We start from the raw sequence: 6,212 nt of genomic DNA, 5'->3' as shown, positions 1-6,212 counted from the left end.
GAAGATTATTCAGATCAACCGTACTCTAAACATTTCTAAGTTATTATCCACAAAATGGGATGCTTGGCCTTCTGGAAATATATTGTGGAAACTTTGTTACACATCACAAGGATGGATAAATTCAGAGGCACACAGCTTTCTGTTCACAGTTATGTGAAGTTACTATTTTGGACGTGTGCAGTTAAGATGCCTGACGTCACCAGCCCTTGTAAAAAGTGGCCACTTGCTTAATGTGAAAGGTAAGCTTATCCTTTTGACGGGCAGATGCTGCAGAGTTAAGGATGGGTTTTACAGAGCTGCCTTAATTCTGCAGCTGCCTTACAGAGTCAGTCCATTAGTCTAGCAAGGTCAGTATTGTCTCCTATGACTAGCAGTGGCTCTCCAGTGTCTCAGGCTGAAGTTTTCCACCTCACCAACTACCAGAGCCTTTTAATTGGAGATGCAGGGGATTGAACCTGAGACCTTCCGGGGGCAAAAGCCATGCTCTGCCACTGAGCCACACGAATCCTGAGAGTTTAGCCAAGGTGAGAAGATCTGAACGATATGATCTAATCTGGCCAGCTGCCTTCTAGCACTCTGTTTTCTTCCCCCCCCCTCCCCTAAAAACTTCCTGCATTGCTTAGATCACTTTCTAGAGGGTCATAAGCAGTTTGTGGCAAAACGATGCGGCTCGACCGTTATCAGGAGCGAGCAGGAGCATCCCTGTCATGGACCAACCTGGCCCAGTGGAGCAGAGAGACTCAGAGGACTCTTCTGAGGAAGAGGCAGCTGGTGAACCTGACCCAGATCCACAGCCAGTGGCAGAGGCACTGCAGGAGGAGGCAGGCTCTGAAGGCTCAGATACTGATCCACAGCCAGGTCCCAGCACATCGGTTCCTCAGCTTCCCAGCCCTGGGCTGGCAACAGAAAGCCAGGGGCAGGCCAGCTCTCCCCCTTCATCACCAGAGCCTCGGGAGCGCTGCCAGAGGAGGGCTAGAAGAGCCCTCCAAGCCAGAAGGCGCAGTGCCAGGCTAGCAGCACAGCACCGGCCCAGCATCATTAGTGATGATGAGTGCTCGCAGGAGCAGGACTGAGATAGCTGGCAGGTGCTGAGCACTGTGAGGCTTAAAAGCAGCCGAAGAGGGAGTGGCTGCGTGGAAGCAATGAGTCCGCTCGCTACTGACCTTGCTGCTGTGTTTGGAATTGATTCTCTTGTCCCTGACCTTGGCCTGTTCCTGTGGATGTGTTTTTGGAATCCCCCTTTGGACTTGAAGCCGTGCCTGAACCTTGGAACTGGGTGCTGCCCTGCTCGGACAACTTGGGAGTTTTCCCTTGCATGCTGCCAGTGTGAGTCTGTATCGGGACAATCTCCTCCCATCCTGCAGTCACTCCATTGGATACTCATTAGTTACCATTGTTACTTTTTCTAGGGTAGACTTTGCCTTTAATCTTCCCCTTACACCCTCTGGGTAGATTGCTGCCTCCAGGCATATTATATTCCAAGATATTTTATTTAAGTTTTCCCTTTAGTAACGTGCCCAAGCGTCAGGCTCCTTCGTGGTTCTATGTGGCCCTGAGGATAGGAATGGGCAGGGCTTTTTTTTCAGCTGGAACGTGGTAGAACAGAGTTCCGGAACCTCTTGAAAATGGTCACATGGCTGGTGGCCCCGCCCCCTGATCTCCAGACAGAGGGGAGTTTAGATGGCCCTCTGCGCCGCTCAGCGGCGTGGAGGGCAATCTGAATGCCCCTCTGTCTGGAGATCAGGGGGCGGGGCCCCAGCCATGTGACCATTTTCTTCGAGGGCAACCCACTGAGTTCCACCACTTCTTTTCCCAGAAAAAAAGCCCTGGGAATGGGATATATCAATGACAGCTACTCTGGGATATAACAAAACAAAATAAACTTTTATTTTTTTCCAAGAAGCGTATTGGTTTCATAAAAGTAGTTCTCTGTTCTTAAAGTTACTTCATTTAAACTCATTCACACAGATCTCTTCTAAGGCTTCACACACAGCCTCTTTCTCTGACTCGATATTTCTCACAGACGTGCTTAAAGTTACTCAGGCTGCACACAGCTTGCCTGCTTTCTTCTGACTTTTTTCTCCACTCTCAGTCTCAACTGCATTCACTCTACCCACACTCTCAGTCATCAACCAATCGTATCACTCACTCATCCCTCTCTTCCACCCCACTCTTCACCTATATCACACCAAGCATTTAAAGATACATGCACACATGTACTTGAAATCATTACAACCATGCTCAGTTCAAAGTATTGGTTATCACTTACAAAGCTCTTCACGGCCTTGATCGGCATACCTACAGGACCACCTCCCTCCCTATGATCCTCCACTGCAGCTTCGTTCTTCCAAAGAGGGTCTTCTGCAGGTGCCACCCTGCACATGGGCGAAATCAACAGCAGCCCGTACATGGGCTTTCTCTGTGGTGGCCCCTGCCCTGTGGAATGACCTGCCTGAGGAGGTCAGGAGAGCCCCCACTCTCCTGCCTTTCCGCAAACGACGCAAAACTTAATGATTCACAAAAAGCTTTTAACTCAGGCAGGAGGGTTGCATTGTAGGGAGGGGATCTCAGATGCTCCGCTAATGAGTTAGGAACCATAGACTTCACCATTATTTTGTACTGGATTACTACTAATTCTGTGTCTTTGTGAACTTGTATCTATTTACCCTATGGCGTGGTTTATGGAAATGTTCCTGATACGGACTGTAGTAATCTCAGCCTGTATAATCTGCCTTGAGTTTCAGTGAGAAAGGTGGACGATAAATGACATAAATAAATAAAATACCTTCAGATCTGTAGTCCCATTCAGAGGTGGTCTGCTGCCGCTTTGGTTTGACAGAGCAGCTGAGTGCCACGAGGAACAGCAGGGAGAGGATCTGCCTCATGGTGCCTTTATGGGATGATAAGAAAGTTATTTAGAAGAGGCTTCCCTCTCCCAGGACACTCTCCGCAATGCAGCAGGAAGCACAGTCTCTGGTGTCTCCTAGCCCCCTCCCCTGACAGTGCCAAACGGCTGGGAAGGTCACAAGTGCTTCATATAAAGCCCTATGCGGACTGGGACCAGCGTATCTGCGGGACCGCCTCTCCCTACATGAGCCCCAGAGGACGTTCTGATCCAGCGACAAACAGCTGTTAATGGTCCCTGGCCCCAGGGAGGCCCGCCTAGCGTCAACCAGGGCCTTTTCAGTCCTGGCTGCAACCTGGTGGAACGTTCTGTCTAAAGAGACTAGGGCCCGGCTGGATTTGTTATCCTTCCACCAGGCCTGCAAAATGGAGCTGTTCCGCCAGGCGTATGGTTGACGCTGGTTGGGCCTCCCCACCGGCCGACTAGAGGAAAACATACCCCCCCCCACCCACCCACCCAGCCTGTTAAATACTTTGGAGATGGTTGGGTGGTGGTTATTGGAGAAGTTTGCTGCTGTGTGTTTTAAATATTTATGTGGTTTTAAAGTTATATGTATTTTAAATTACTATACCGATTGTAATCTGCCCTGAGCCTGCTGATGCGGGGAGGGCGGCATATAAATTGAATTAATAAATATCACAATGGAATAGAAAAAAGGCCTCTCGGGTTCTGGGCTACAGAATTCCAGCCACAGCCCTTAAAGTATCCCATTTCAAGGTGCCCCTGCTCAGGACAAATCCCAGCAAGTCTCTGCATAGCAGGAATTGTCTGAACGACCAACACAGGAACCTGGGTCCTGCTGCCTAATACAGGCTCCGCTTTAGATTAGCGCCTTGTCTCAATTAAAAAAAAAAATCAGTATGTAACCACAGAACGGTATTAAACCTTTTGATATAGTGGGGGGAGTGAAGCATTTACAGCTGAAACAGCTGCTGGGAAGGACTTGTAGCAGGCAGGAAACATGGGACATAACAATTCCTGTATCTATAAACAGGCAGTTACAATTTTTAAAAAATCAAAGGAGATTAGCCAGATGGGCAATCTGGATGTGCCAGAAACGGGCCGGTCTAACTTATGAGTTGTTGATTAGTCTACAGCAAACTTTCTTCATCTTTGGATTATGCACTGAAATCACTCGTGCATCGCGTATTCTGCTTGGACCTAGTACTTTAACCAGAGCATGGACCCATGCCTACCATTTCTTTTGGAGTTAAGTGTGACCCAGTATCACCCTCAAATAGAAACAGAATGTGCATTCCTTAGGATGGGAGATATGAATCTTCTCAACAGTCAGCTCTGTTCTTGCCCGTAATTTCATGGTATAGATGAGGGGATAAACAGCGCTAATTCAGCAGCTCCTTTCAAGCTCTTGTGGCTCGGGACCTGTGCAAAATGTTTCCATCCCTCGTCCCAGCTTTGTGCTCCTCTATTTGTTCTCTCTTGTAGATCCATTCCTCTCACTGAGGTATTTTTCCCTGGCTGGAGGAGACCTTACATTGATGCAGGAGTCTCTTCCACAGGTAGAAGAACCTCATGTGTCAGGGGAAACTTCCTTGAACCAGGAGAAAGCACCACTGCTAGGGGGGTGCCTCTGTGGGATCCAACACCTCAGAGCCCCAGGAAACAAGAAAATGGGGGCCCCAACAGCACCCAGAAGACACAGTTAAAGATGAGAACCCATTTTTGAAGAGGAGCTACAGATTTGTTAATAGAATCTCTGCAGAGCCTTGATTTCACAAACATTGCAACAACTTTGAAAATGAACTTTTCTGCACCCCAAACCTATTCTAGATTCAACGATGCTAAGAACAAGGCTCCGTGACTGCAAAGAAGAGGGTTTTCTTTAAAAGAAAGAAGCCAAAACCACAATTTTCCTACCTGCTGAGTAGAAATCCTGGGGTGGTGGCGGGATGCAACAGTTGTTCTTTCAAGTCTCGGCTTTTCCCCACTTTCTGGCCAGGATCGGCTTCTCTTCTTCGCCTTATAACATGCCGCCCTGGAACTCCGCCAAGCCACACGGCAGCTTTCTAATTGCAAACAGATCTCTTTGGCCTGCAGAGAGGTCTCCAGACGGTGGCTTATATGGCTCTTAAAGAACAACAGAAACACACTAAAAAACGGCTGCCTGCGGGACAGCAAGGCACCTCCCTGAGAAGGGAAAAGTACTGTTTGGGTCACAGGCACTTGGCCAAGAAAGAGGGTCCTCTTTCCCGGTTCAAACTGCTTTTGGCTGGTAAGAGAGCGTTGCGATCCAATCTAGCTTACATAACTTGGGTCTGGAGCCCCCAGTCATTGTTTACGTTAAGGGCTAGAAAAAGAAAAGTGCTTTCCTTTGGAGGGGACTAAGATTTATTAGTGGAGCAGAAGCTCTAACCTACCTCGGCTGTCTGCCTTGTTGGGGTGGGGAACCCACCCACTGGGGTGGGCCCTTCATGTTTCCATACAACGGGTTTTTCAAGACCTAGGAGTTGATTTGTACAGGGTCCTTTTTTGCCAACCCTTGCCCATTCAAGGACTAGCACGATCGACATGAATGGCACAAAACCCACATACTAGCCAGATTTTTTCTTGTAGCACCTGTCCTCCAGTGCTAAATCAGCTGTGGAGAAAACTGGAGACGACTTTTAAGCATGTGGAAAGTTTGCATTCAAGATAAAGCTCCCAAACAGGAAATTAGTGGCAAGAATGAACATGAATTTAACAGGAATCAGTAGATTGGTGTGTGGCTTGTTGGATCTTACATAGGCATGTGGGGGGGTAGGGGTAGAGAGAAGGCCACTGGTTTGGTTTAGATTTTGTGGGATGTGAAGAGATACGAACTACCATTATATGACTACTCAATAACACCACTATCCTGTTTCACCCTGCAACAAAAATAGATTTTCTCTAAAGTTTATCTTTTGTTGGGCGTTTCAGATCCCAAATGTATGCAGAGGTTAGAGCTAAGTTCCTTGCTAACTTGTTAGCGGGGCATAACTTTACCTCTGATATTGACAAATTAGTTTTTTTGTTATCTCATACCGATTCATCTGTCACTAGCAGAGTATCCCTGTTTGCCTTAGCTGCAAAAAAGGATCAGGGCCAAGATTGTTTCCTCAGAAACCTAACTTTTCTCATAACTATCTGGTATTTATTAAGGTCCCATTTTAATTGTCTTTTATTTTTATTATTTTAATAACTGTATTTTATGCTTGTAAGATAGATTTCTATTTTTACTGTTTTTTAACTTTGTATTGTGACGGCCTTTGGCCATATACAATTAAACCTACTACTATTAGATCCCAATTGCCACCTCGGTTGCTGGATT

Source organism: Eublepharis macularius, chromosome 4, assembly GCF_028583425.1.
Source record: "Eublepharis macularius isolate TG4126 chromosome 4, MPM_Emac_v1.0, whole genome shotgun sequence".
NCBI classification, from domain to species: Eukaryota; Metazoa; Chordata; class Lepidosauria; order Squamata; family Eublepharidae; genus Eublepharis; species Eublepharis macularius.
This window is presented reverse-complemented; position numbering follows the sequence as displayed.